Source organism: Macrobrachium nipponense, chromosome 44 (assembly GCF_015104395.2).
Source record: "Macrobrachium nipponense isolate FS-2020 chromosome 44, ASM1510439v2, whole genome shotgun sequence".
In the NCBI taxonomy this organism is placed as follows: domain Eukaryota; kingdom Metazoa; phylum Arthropoda; class Malacostraca; order Decapoda; family Palaemonidae; genus Macrobrachium; species Macrobrachium nipponense.
In genome coordinates this window covers 22,958,891-22,972,962 of record NC_087221.1, presented here as the reverse complement: position 1 = coordinate 22,972,962, position 14,072 = coordinate 22,958,891, and the positions used below count along the sequence as shown (strand labels likewise).

Sequence of the window (14,072 nt, the reverse complement as noted above, 5' to 3'; positions counted from 1 at the left end):
CCCCCTGTTTCCTGATGTATGCCAGAGCTGTAGTGTTGTCCGCGTTGGACCTGCACTACCGATCTTCTGACTTTGGGCTCGAAAGCCTTCAGAGCCAAACCACACAGCCATCAACTCCTTTCTGTTGATGTGCCAGGCTACCTGGTCCCCCACCCAGGTACCTGACACTTCGTTGGTTCCCAGAGTTGCACCCCACCCCATGTCCGACGCGTCGGAGAACAACACCAGGTTGGGGGTCTGTGATTGAAGAGACAGTCCCTTCGCAACAAAGAGGTTGGGATCTGTCCACCATAAGAGATGTTTCTTGATGTCCTGGGATAACGACAGGGAGAACGTCAAATCCTGAGAACGACGACTCCAATTCCGATGAAGAAAGATTTGGAGCGGTCTCAGGTGCAACCTTCCTAGGGAAACGAATTGCTCCAGAGAGGAGAGTGTCCCCAGCAGACTCATCCACTCCCTCACTGTGCATACTTCTTTCCCTAAGAAGGTTGTTACTCTCTCGAATCCTCGGGCTATCCTTTCCTGCGAGGGAAAAGCCCGAAAACTCAGAGAGTTCATCTGTATCCCGAGATACACACACTCTTGCTCGGGAATTAGTGATGACTTCTTGAAATTTGACGAGAAGTCCCAAAGCCTTCGTCAATTCTAAAGTTACTTGTAAGTCCTTCAAACAACGATCTTCTGAATTGGCCCTTATTAGCCAATCGTCGAGGTACATGGATATCCTCACCCCTTTCAAATGAAGCCATTGAGCCACATTCCTCAAAATCCCCGTGAACACTTGAGGGGCCGTCGAGAGGCCGAAACACAGAGCCCTGAACTGAAAAATTTTCCCCCCCATCATGAATCTGAGAAACTTCCTCGAGGAAGGATGGATCGGTCGTGGAAGTAAGCGTCCTGAAAATCCAAGGAAACCATCCAGTCCCTGGACGAAGCGCTGCAGCACTGATGAAGGCGTTTCCATCGTGAACTTCTTCTTTTCTACGAAGAAGTTCAGGGCGCTTACATCCAAACACCGGTCTCCATCCCCCTGAGGACTTCGAACTAGGAAAAAGGCGGTTGTAGAAGCCGATGAATGATGGTCTGTCACTAGTTCGATAGCCCCCCCTTCTCCAGCATCTGATCTACTGCTAGATGGAGAGCTTGATTCATGATGGGGTCTCTGTACCTGGCCGTCAGTTCCTTGGGATGGTCGTCAAGGGAGGTCTTTCGACGAAAGGGATGAGGTAACCTCTCCTCAAAATAGAAAGGGTCCAAGGATCCGCCCCTTTTTGGGCCCAGACTTCTGCAAACTCTAAGAGTCTGGCGCCCACCGTTGTTTGAAGGACTTGCAAGTTATTTGGGGGCTTTAACAGACTTGGCGAAAGTCTTACCCCTTCTTGAAGGTCTACGACCTCTAAACGTAGAGGTTCTTGATGAAGATGCCCTCGAAAGGGTTCTCGAACACTTGCCTTTTCCTTCTTAGCCTTGGTAGGAAAGGAGGGCGAGGTTTTCTTGCCGACTGTGCCAAAAGGTCCTGGGTGGCTTTGGCCGAAAGTGACCTCGAAATGTCCTGCACTCGATGTTTCGGGAACAACTGAGTAGACAGAGGAGCAAACAGCAAAGAAGACCTCTGAGCATGGGAGACCGACTTCGTTAAGAAGGAACAGTAAACCGACCTCTTCTTCACGATGCCGGCCCATAAAAGGGAGGCGATTATTTTCACTCGCTCCGTCTCTTACTGACTTGTCCATACAAGACCAAAACACACATAAGATCATCTGGTGAAATTGACTCTGGCACTTCAATTCTTGGCTAGGACTCCCAACGACCAATCAAGGAAGTTAAATACTTCTAGCACTCTAAACATACCTTTGAGCAAAATGATCCAATTCGTCATTGCCCAAGTCGTCTTAGCAGAGTTAAGGGCAGTTCTCCTTGTCGAATCTACCAGTGCCGAAAAATCCGAATCAGCCGAAGACGGTAGACCCAATCCTAAGGGCTCTCCTGTTTCGTACCAGAAACAGCGCGTCCTGATAACTTCGAAGGAGGAAAAGCGAACATCGTTTTCCCGCTTCTTCTTTGGAAGCCATCCAGGAACCAAAAACTCCTCAGTGCCTTCTCATAGAAAGAGTTGGCTTCATCCTCACACAAGAAGAACTCTTCGCTGTCTTCGCCGTTTGAAAAAAGTGAGTGAGGAGAAGGAGGAGCCGTAGGCGTAAGGGAATCCCCAAAAACTTGTAAAAGTAGCTCGTAAGCTTCTTGTAAGAGAGACAAAGCAGAAACAGAAGTGTTCGGTTCCTCATCCGAACCTTCTAGGAACGTCTTGTCGATTTCGGCCGAGCGCGGAAGATCCTTAGGTGACGAAGGGATCCTAGCAGGAGTTGAGCGAGAGGTTGGAGAACGCCCTCTCTTAGAAGAGTTCAACATCCACTGGAGAACGATGAGAAGATCTGGGAAGTATACGATGAGACTCCCTCTTCGAGGATTTACGGAATCTCAGCCGAAAGGAGAGGTATGGGCTCCTACTCCGAGGAATTCTCGGAAACATCCGCAGGGCGCTTACGAGGAGGCGAGCGCCATACTATACTCTCTGCACCTATCCTGGGGCGAGCGGCTGCCAGGAGAAGAGCGCCTATCGAGAGCAGAGCGCTTGCGCGGCTCTCCATACCTGTCCAGTTGCGTACGATCAACGGAAAGTTCGACTGGAAAGGCGAATGCGCCTACTAGGAGAAGGCTGCTTGCGAGACTCTTGACGTCTAACAAGAGGGTAACATTCAGGAGAAGGGCGCTTCAAAACTAACGAGCGCCTACTTGGAGAAGGGCGCTTCCGGGATTCCTGGTGCCTACCAAGAGACAAACGGTCAGGAGAAGTGCGCCTAGAAGCGGGAGAGCGCCTACACGGAGAAGGGCGCTTGAAAGACTCTTGTTGTCTGCCCTTAGGAGAATAATCAGGAGTATGACGCCTTAAAAGAGACGAGCGCCTACTAGGAGAGCTATGTGCAGTAGGCTCTTGGCGCCTACCTTGCGGGGGAGCGGCTAACAGTAGGCCGTCTATCATGCACACGCTCCTACCAGACTCTAGATGCCTGTCAGGAGAGAAGTCACGATCGATACTCGAGGAGAGTGACATCTGGAAGAAGAACGCCTACTTGTATAAGGGCGCCTTCTATAATCTTGAGGCTGCTGAGGAGAAGTCTCACGCGAGGGAGTTGAAGAAATCGCGTGATGAGCAGGTGCAGTGCGCTTACCGGAAGCGGGAATCCAATCTGGAGAAAAAAACTTCTTTCTCCATAGAGCGTCCTACCGATGTTTGGCGCCTTGAAATTGAAAGAAAAGAGCCAGCCAGGCGAGGGCGCTCCCGCGGGGTGAGGGCGCTCCCGCGAGTGAGGGCGCCCGCGAGCGAGGGCGCTCACGCGAGCCCCCACCTTCATACGAAAAACCTCCCCATATGAAGGAGAACGATCCTCTGAAGAGCGGCGCCTAGATCTCTTGATCGGAAGAGAAACGTCCTTCTTCCTACGTGATCTAACTGCTAGAGAGTCTGCTAGCGCCGTGATCTGAGCTTGAAGTCCCGCGAGTACTCTCGTAGGAGACTCTTCTAATTCTTCCTCGGAAGCAGGCGCCGAGCGCGGAGCGCGAGAAGAAGAACGATCACAGGATTTCTTGTGTTTCTTCGCCTCCACCGACGATTCTTCCGGGAAAACCTCCGGACTAGAAGCCAAAGGACTGCAGGGAGCCTTCCAAGCCCTCTTCAACGGGCGCGACGCATCCGGGGAGTTCCAAACCTCTCTTCGGAGAGGGAGACGACGAAGAGGAGAAGCATTGGCGTAGGAGCTCCTTCTTGTAGCGATCCGAGGCAGCCTGGGAGCGTACTTCAGGATCTGCCGAGGGGAACGCCTGACCGGTGGGGGCTCTCCCTAGCCCTCCTGCGGCTTTCGATCTTTCCTACTACCACTTGGAACTGGGAGTCTGGAAGAGGTCTAGGCCTAGAGGCCACTAAGGAGCCGGGTCAGACGCACCCTCCCACAACACTGGGGACACTGCACTGATCACTAACACTCTCCTTACCATTCCAAACTGACGAATCTTCTGATCCACAGAAACGATTCTTTTGGCTTTCAGAGCTGCCGCCTCCGAAGGCGAATCTCCGGCTTCGGTGCGGGGAGCCGGGGCTGCAACTTGGGAAGAAGGTTCTAATTCTACGTTAGTACTATTAGGATCCACATCCAACTCACTCATTCTAGATCTGCTAGAACTTTCTAGAGGAGCCTTACGCACTTTTTCACGTTCCAACTTTCTAACATAAGAAGAGAGAGCCTTATATTCTTCTTCATTCAATCCCTTGACATTCACTACAAGGGTTAGCAAACGCACAATCATTCCCCTGCATTTCATGCAAACCGTGTGGGGGTCTACCGAAGCTTTCGGCAACCTCACCTTACATCCTTCATTCACGCAAACCTAAACAACACCGAAGTTTTAACTACCGATTCTAGATCAGACATCGTTAAAGAAAACGGTCCCACAATCAGCGTATGCCAAGCCAAACAAAGCGAATACGTCACCAAAAGAAGTCCAAATTAACTCCAGGCAAGCGAGAATCGAAAAACTATCGAGAGGAACCGACAACAGTTTGTTATCGTTCCCGGCGACAGAGAAAAATCTGACAAGCTTACGGGAGTGGTTCGTACATCCGCCACCCCCGCGGCGGTAAGGTAGACAACCTGACCTACCTGTCGCGTGTGCCGCGAGATTTGAAATTCTGTCGGGAACGTCGGAGACTATAGCTAAGTATATATCTGTCAGGGAAGTTCATGTACAAAAAACTGACTTTCAACCACTACTTTTTTAAGTAAACTAGGATTTTTGGTAGAAGAAGAAGCGTGCATTAGATAATTATTTAAATAAATAGTTAAATGGCAGTATAAAGTCATGAATTGCAAAAATATTTTTACTTATTCATGATTATTAATTTGAAAATATTTGTTGTTGAAAAAGTAACTAGATTCCTGAATCAAATATCAACAGTTTTGCTTGTGAACGTTACCTACAGCGTTCTTCGCGCTCTTCAATTGTTTATCAGTGTTGCCAATTAGTATGTGTTTACCCTCCAAACTTGGTATAAGACTTACACAAAACCAGGAAAATAAGTGAAATTAGTGTATTTGTAGTATATATACATATTACAGCAATTTTATCATTATTGCATTATTATAACAACTAGAATTCATGGAAACAGTTTGTAAATGCATCGGCACATGTGAAGCTCCACTAGATTGGCAGGGATAAGTCATTTGCCATCGTCTGCTCGTATGTACTTCAGAAATATCTGTAATTTTTCGGGGTTAATTTGGTTGCAAAAAAGGGATAATAGACATGAATTAAAAAAACATTTTGAAGTAACAAAGTAAAGTTAAACTAAATAATGTGTAAAGTAAACAATTAACCCCATCTTTACCGGGCGGGTGAGCAGAATGTAAACATTGCGTTCGCTGCCGAACTGAATCTCTACCGGTAGTGACTCCAGTTGGAGGGGTTGCCGATCGTAAAAATATTTGCCAAAAATACACTAATCAAGACAGGCTAATGAAATTATCAGGTATTATTAGCACTATAATAATGCACATTCTCTGTTAGTTATATCATCCTACAGGGAAAATAAATGATTTTATGAAAAAAAATGTGAAACTCAGTGTCCCTTGTACAAGGGACACTGGTGGTCGGTGAGAAAACTACAGTCTTGAATAGAAATTCGGTCTTACAGAATGTTGGTATATCCACCTGGAACATGCCACATAAAGTATTATCAAAATAGAACAGTAAAATAAACACGTAATAACAAAAAAAGAGAGCAAAAACTAAAGCGAAAGCCCCGCCAATAAATATGGAAATCGCAAATTTCATACAATCAACTTACCTGTCAGATATATACATAGTTTAGATACCCCTGATGCCCCTAAAGTTGTTTTCTGTGATGAAACTAATCTTAGAAAACGTAGAAAATGACATCGACCAATTTCTGAAAGATATACTATAAAAATGATATTGTTATGTTACAATAAAGTTTCACACATACTTACCTGGCAGATATATACATAGCTAAGACTCCGTCGTCCCCGACAGAAATTCAAATTTCGCGCCACTCGCTACAGGTAGGTCAGGTGATCTACCGGCCTGCCCTGGGCGGCAGGACTAGGAACCATCCCCGTTTTCTATCATATTTTCTCTGTCGCCGGTGGTATCAAACATTGTGCTATTACCTCCTGACTTAGATTCATATTTCATCCTTTGATCATCGTTTCTCGGCTTTTTGGTGACGTATCTGGATCGTGTTTTGGCATTCGCTACTGTGGACTGTTTTGGAATTGCTTTTTTGGATTTTTTTCTCAGTATGTCCTGATTCAAATGTGAGTGTGAGAATGTGTGTGAATGTAGGCTGCAGGGTGAGGATACCGAAAAGCTCGGTGATCCTCACCTGTATGCCGTAAATGTAGGGGTTTCAGTGTTTCTGCTAATAAGACTTGTAAGGAATGCGAGGGATTAAATGCAGAAGAGTGGAAGACTTTGACTTCTTATTTGAAGAAGTTAGAGAGGGATAGGGTTAGACGTCTGAAAGGTGTGAGTTCAAGGCCTATTGAGCCTTTTACTGATAATTCTAATCCTACTGATTTAGATTCTCCCTATGTATCTCATTCACAAAGTGTACTTTCGGAATCGGCCTCGGAAATCGCCAATCTGAAAGCTACGATTAGAGACATGAAGTCCAAGATGGCGGACTTACAAGGTAAGGCTAGTGAAAGTGAGCATTACAGTGAAGTGAGTTCTCCCAGTGTTGTGGAGGGGGCGTTTGATCGTCCCTGCGACGCTCCCAGGCCTAGACCTCTTCCAAGCTCCCATGCCCAGAGGAGAAGGAAAGTCGAAAGCCTTAAGGAGGTCGTGGGGAATCCCCTACGGTCAGACGTCCCTTCAGCTAGCTCTGCTTCGTGGCAGGCTGCTCAAGGGCGCTATAGAAAAAGCGTCCTTCGTGAGTGTTTCTCGTCCTCTCCCTCTCCCTCACCTAAACGAGGGTGGAAGGAGTCGAACTTGTCGAGACCTCTGAAGCGTCATATGAAAGAACCCGAAATAGATTCGAGCCCAGAGCGTTTCTCAGATGACGCTCCCTCTTCTATTAAGAAGGCGAAGGTGGCGTCAGCGTCACCTGACGAGTACGCAGAAGTACCCTTTCCTTACTTCTCCCCCCGAGTGATGACGAAAGGCGTCATGCAGTGGGACGTGGGAGGAAGCGTCAAGGAGAATTATTATGGCAGTTCAAAGAGCAACTGACCTCTCTAGTGGGAGTTTTGGAGTACCTCGTAGGAAGGACGTTGCGCTTCCAATCAAGAAGTCTCGTCTCTCTCCCCTGCTAAACGAGAAGCGTCATGCAGACGTGAAGCTTCTAAAACATCTTACAGAAAGCTTCGGGTTCGAGAGCGGAGAACGGTTGCTTACGAAAGTTTCGTAACGCCAGAGAGACGTAAGACGTCTTTTAGACATGAAGCGTCATTGAAAACTGTTGGTAGACGTGACGCTCCGACCAATATTTTGACGCCAAGTAGGACGCCTTTGGAGAGCGGAGCGTCTTCCAGGCGCGAGGCGTCATCAAGACGTCAGCAGCCAAGTAAGCGAGAGACGTCAGCCAGGACGCTTGGCGAACGGGAAGCGTCATACAAGCGGGAAGCGTCTTCTAATTATCAAGAGAAGCCTGAGCTTTTGGCGCCTTCCAAGGCTATTAAAGCGGGAAAGAGGAAAGATTATCATTCCCTTAGCCCCTCTCCTATTAGGAGTTTGTCTCCTCCAGAAGAGGAACGTACAGAAAGGGGAGCGGAGACTCATTTAGATCCCGAGTTGGAAGGAACAAACCGGATGATGACTATCAAGGAAGAGAAGGACTGTCGAACTATAAGGTTTTGACTGCCTTGCTTCTTGAGGAGTATGGAGACGAGTTGACTCCTGCCGCTCCTCCTTCTCCGCGCTCTCTGTTTTCGAGTGCTAAGACGAAGAAGCCTTCGTCTTTTCTCAAAATGAAGCCCACCATTTCTATGAAGAGGGCTCTACAATCCTTAGACTCGTGGATGAAGTCTAAGAAAGACTTGGTAAGAACGGTCTTCTGCATGCCTCCAGCGAGATTAGCTGGTAAAAGAGGCATTTGGTATCAGACGGGAGAAAATATGGGTATTGCTCTCCCGTCTACGTCGGAAGCAGACTTTTCGACCTTAGTTGACGCTTCACGTCGACAGGGTCTCAATTCGGCACGAATTACGTGGGGCATTTCTGAACTGGACCATCTCCTCAAGGGACTCTTTCATGTATTGGAAGTTTTCAACTTCTTAGATTGGTCCCTTGGGGTGATGTCCAAGAAAGCCCATGATTCGGAAGGAATCGAACCTGAAGCCCTTTTATGCATATTGTCTTGTATAGACAAAGCGGTACAGGATGGCTCTTTTGAAATCTCCTCATTGTTTGGAGCAGGTCTTCTAAAGAAGAGGACGGTATATGGGGCCTTCTTAACCAAGGCAGTCTCCCACGCTCAGAGGGCAGCGCTACTGTATTCGCCTTTGTCTGACTTTTTGTTTCCCTTCTCAGTTAGTGAAGGACATTGCTCATTCTTTAACTGAGAAGGCGACTCAAGGATCTTCTGACACAGTCAGCAAGGAAGAAGAAGCCTGCTTCTACTTCTGACAAGAAAGGACCGAGTACATCGGTTCAGCCCTTTCGAGGTGGTCCGACCTCCAGACCTCCCGCAAGAAGGAAGGCTCCGGAGAAGAGAGGTAGGTCTGCCTTTCGTCCCTTTAAAAAGGGAAAATGAAGCTTCTCTCCTCCAAGCACCAGTAGGTGCCAGGCTCCTGGGATTTGTGGAGGCCTGGACACTTATAAACGCAGACGCGTCTTCATTGGCTATCATAAGGAAGGGATATCGTATCCCTTTCCTGAACACTCCTCCCCTAACGTCAATACCAAGGGAACTAACAGCCAAGTACAAGGATCCTGTGCTGAGGGATACTCTTCGATCGATGGTGGAACAAATGCTGGGACAAGAGAAGATAGAACTAGTACTGGATCAAAACTCCCCGGGGTTTTACAATCGCCTTTTTCTGGTTGCGAAAGCCTCGGGAGGCTGGAGACCAGTACTGGACGTCAGCTCTCTGAACAAATTTGTTCAGAAGGAGAAGTTCTCCATGGAGACTTCTGCTTCAGTCCTGGCGTCATTACGACAAGGAGATTGGATGGTGTCTCTAGATCTCCAGGACGCCTACTTTCACGTCCCGATCCACCCTTCATCGAAGAAGTACCTCCGTTTCATGACGGGGGGAAGGATCTTTTCAGTTCAGAGCCTTGTGTTTCGGCCTGTCCACAGCTCCTCAGGTCTTCACAAGCCTGATGAAGAATGTGGCGAGGTTTCTTCACCTCAAAGGAGTAAATATCTCTCTGTATCTGGACGACTGGCTCATCAGGGCCAGATCAGAGAGACAGTGCTTGGAGGACCTAAAGTTAACTCTAGATTTGATCAAAGCGTTGGGATTGCTCGTGAACCTCGAGAAGTCTCAGCTGAGACCCCAGACAGGACTTAGTCTATCTGGGGATTCGGATGGATTCTCGGGGTTTTCGAGTATTTCCTTCGCAAGAGAGAATCGCAAAAGGTTTGCGGATAGTCTCTCTCTTCTAAGGAAGGAACATACGTCGGCGAGGGAATGGTTGAGCCTTCTAGGGACCCTTTCCTCGCTCGAACAGTTCTTCCCACTAGGAAGACTGTATTTACGTCAGCTTCAATTCTTCCTCAAGAAGTCTTGGAGCTGGAAAACCGGACAACTTTCGGACGTATTTCCCATTCCAGTGGAGATAAGATCGCACCTGGAATGGTGGTTGCCCCCTCTGGAAGAGAACAAAGGGATCTCTCTAAAAACACAGAACCCAGACCTAGTGTTGTACTCCGACGCGTCGGAGAAAGGTTGGGAGCGACATTAGGCTCGAAGAGGTGTCAGGCACCTGGGAACCAGCACAGGTGACTTGGCACATAAACTGCAAAGAGCTCTTCGCCGTGCATCTGGCTTTGAAGAGTCTAGAACCTCTGGGTGTCGAACAAAGTAGTGCAAGTAAACGTGGACAACACCACCGCACTTGCCTACATTCGAAAACAGGGAGTGACTCACTCCTCGTTCCTTTACGAACTGACGAGAGACCTATTGCTTTGGACGTCTCACAGGAACATCTCCCTTCTGACAAGGTTCGTACAGGGAGTAAAGAATGTGAGGGCGGACAGACTCAGCAGGAGGAACCAGGTCCTTCATACAGAGTGGACCCTACACGAGGAAGTGTGTCTAGATCTCTGGTCGCTGTGGGGGGACACCTCATGTGGATCTCTTCGCCACATTCATTTCCAAAAGGCTGCCAGTCTTTTGCTCGGTCGTGGAAGATCCAAGAGCCCTTATGGTAGACGCCTTCCTGCTAAATTGGTCTCGAGTAGACGTATATGCTTTTCCTCCATTCAAAATCCTGGGATTAGTAATGAAAAAGTTTGTGGCGTCAAAGGAGACGAGGATGACGTTAATAGCCCCCTTTTGGCCGACCCAAGATTGGTTCACGGAGGTGGTAGAGTGGATCGTAGACTTTCCAAGATCCCTACCAAGAAGGACGGATCTTCTCAGACAACCACACTTCAAGAGGTACCATCAAAACCTCCCCGCTCTCGCTCTGACTGCCTTTCGACTATCGAAAGACTTGTCAGAGCGAGAGGCTTTTCTCGCGAAGTGGCAAGCGCGATCGCGAGAGCACGCAGAACCTCCACTACGAAAGTATATCAATCGAAGTGGGAGGTTTTTAGAAGGTGGTGTAGATCCAAGAAGTTGTCCTCCTCCACTACCTCTATAGCGGAAATTGCTGATTTCCTGCTATTCCTGAGAGAAAAATCTCATCTAGCTGTATCCACAATAAAGGGATACAGAAGTATGCTCTCTGCTGTCTTCAGGAATAGAGGATTAGATCTGGCAGATAATAAAGATCTCCACGATCTCATAAGGTCATTTGAGACTTCAAAGTCGAAGGAAACCGGTCCCTCCGAACTGGAACCTAGACGTAGTCCTCAAGTTTCTTTCATCTGAAAGATTCGAACCTCCTCATCTGGCATTGTTTAGAGACATCACCAGAAAATGCCTATTCCTATTATCTTTAGCTACGGCAAAGAGAATTTAGTGAATTACATGCTCTGCAGGATAAAGTAGGATTCAAGGGAGATGCTCAGCGATTTGCTCGTTTAAGACCCTGTTTTTAGCTAAAAACGAGAATCCCACGAATCCCTGGCCTAAGTCATTCGAAGTCAAAGGCATATCGAGTCTCGTAGGCAGAGAAGCAGAGAGGTCTCTATGCCCTGTAAGAGCTCTGAAGTTCTACCTTCAGAGAAAGCATCAGATGGGAGGCTCTAGACAAGGTCTTTGGTGCGCGGTAAAAGACCCCACAAGACTGATGTCCAAGAATGCGCTGGCATTCTTTGTGAGAAACGTCATTACAGACGCTCATAAGGTCTGTTCTGACGAACAGTTACAACTGTTGAGAGTTAAAGCTCATGAAGTGAGAGCTGTAGCGACGTCTCTCTCGTTTCATAAGAATATGTCGCTTAAAAACATCATAGATACGACATTTTGGAGATGCAACTCAGTATTTGCATCTCATTACTTGAAAGACGTTCGTGTGACATATGAGAAGTGTTTTTCTCTAGGTCCTTTCGTATCGGCGGATACGATTCTGGGTACGGGAGCCGACACCAATCCTAATTGTATATACTTTTCTTCTTTTTGGATATGGTCTGAGTCTCTTCGAACAATGGAGGACTTGGTTTAGCACGGGCGCCGTCTATGTTGTTCAGTAAGAGAATCTTGTCATATCTAATTAGATGAGTATAATTTTTTTTTTGAAATTATGTATGTGTGCATAGTGGTTTTGAGTTACGGTTGTTGTGACGAGTTCGGGGATAACTCGGAACAATCCTTAGTTCTAACATATGGTTAGGATCAGGTGGTCGGGATTGGTGTGTGCTCCTTCATAAGGTGTATTGTCATATAAGTGGATCAGCACCCATTGACAAAGTCCTTTTAGGCTCTGCCGAGTAAGCGGATAAGACCCCATCGGCAGACCCACAAGAACTCTTGGCCATAGATCATATATCTCGCTAAAGTTTCTTGAGGTGATGCAGACTACTGGGCAAACACCCACGAAGTCTACCACCTATCAGGTAGGAACCAAGGTTTTATTTATACCTACAACATATGTTGTTTACCTGTCTATTTTCCATATAGTAGCTGTCTCTTACCCTCCACCGAAAGGTGCCAATCAGCTATGTATATATCTGACAGGTAAGTTGATTGTATGAAAATGATATTGTTATGTTACAATAAAGTTTCATACATACTTACCTGGCAGATATATACAATTAAAGGCCCACCCAGCCTCCCCGCAGGAGACAGGTGGAAGAGAGAAAATATGATAGAAAACGGGGATGGTTCCTAGTCCTGCCGCCCAGGGCAGGCCGGTAGATCACCTGACCTACCTGTAGCGAGTGGCGCGAAATTTGAATTTCTGTCGGGGACGACGGAGTCTTAGCTATGTATATATCTGCCAGGTAAGTATGTGTGAAACTTTATTGTAACATAACAATATCATTTTTATAGTATATCTTTCAGAAATTGGTCGATGTCATTTTCTACGTTTTCTAAGATTAGTTTCATCACAGAAAACAACTTAGGGGCCAATCAGGGGTATCTAAACTAATTTTTCAAGTTTCTTGTCCTCAGAAAAATAGCTTTTTTGCTTTTTCTCTGGTTTGGTTTTTTATATATATAAAGTTACTATAAGGCTTTATTTTTACCTTCATTTATCTGGTGTTCATATCTTTTATTTGTAAAATGTAATAAGTGAATAAATAAATAAATACAGTAAATGATGATGCAACTGGTTTTATACTTGGGTAGAAGTTATTACATGTTTACGCTTATCTGGTTTTGTGATTTTTTGTTGAGACACAGTTCATCTGTCACCTACACACTACTATAAGCAGTAATTATATTTTTTGGGGTTCATCATATGTCTGGCATCGTGTCATACTGTTTATTTTGCTCCAAACTCTTCAAACCGAAATTACAGAATGATTGGAAGTCCCTATCTGAAAAGAGGAGTTTTGGTGGTACTATGCGTACCACCTTTATGCACCCCGGCGGGGCGGTGTAGTAGATTTGAAATGGTGGTACCCACCTACCTCCAAACAAACTTTCGGTAATGAAGAGGTTAAGGGAATAAAGCTTTGCACCTCATAAACCGTGTACTCATGTGCTGCCCGTAACTGTGTTTGTGGAGTGAGCGCTCAGGAACCAGGAACTGCAACGTAGTTCAAGTGCAATTTGGAGAATTAAGACCAAAATGTGTATAATTACAATCAAATAAGCACTGTGGAGTTTCAGTTGTGATGGTAGTGAGGATAAAACCACCGATTACAAGGTAAAAATGAATTCCAGTTCAAACCATGACCCCCAGGAATAAGAAGTTTCATACTTTCACTAATATAGGCAACAAAATGTTGTTTTATTGTGCTGATTACAACTGCAATATTGAATAAGATCAATAAACGGTACATATATACTCTAACATTGTTCAAATGAGTGCTGGGAAGGCTGGGAAAGATGGTGGCTTGGCTGTGGTTACGAACGGCACATCACACGGGTGCCACCATATTGGATTTCAAAACTGCCTTGAAAACATAGGTATTTTACGAAGACCTCACATGCTTATTTTAGTTTGTATGGCGCTTTCATATATCACATTATGTTGACGAAACTCCAATCTTTTGAATGGTATGCTTAAAGATGTAATTGTATTCTTGTTTCACCAATTAAATACCAAGTGAGTAAGGATGAGCCACGCGATGACGATGGCTCCACTGCGGTGTTTCCCCCTATCTAATTTAGAAATATTTGCCATTTTTGGGGATTATTTTTGTTCTGAAAAGGGATAATTGAGATGAATTAAAAAAAACATTTTGAAGTAACAAAGTTAAATTAAATAAT

The 14,072-nt window shown here is 46.1% G+C and overlaps 1 protein-coding gene across 2 annotated transcripts in view; it reads right to left on the bottom strand.

The window, feature by feature from the left end:
* LOC135204098 (integrator complex subunit 8-like) overlaps positions 1 to 14,072 on the bottom strand; it is a 101,489-nt gene that overhangs the window by 86,668 nt on the left and 749 nt on the right. The window lies entirely within an intron of this gene.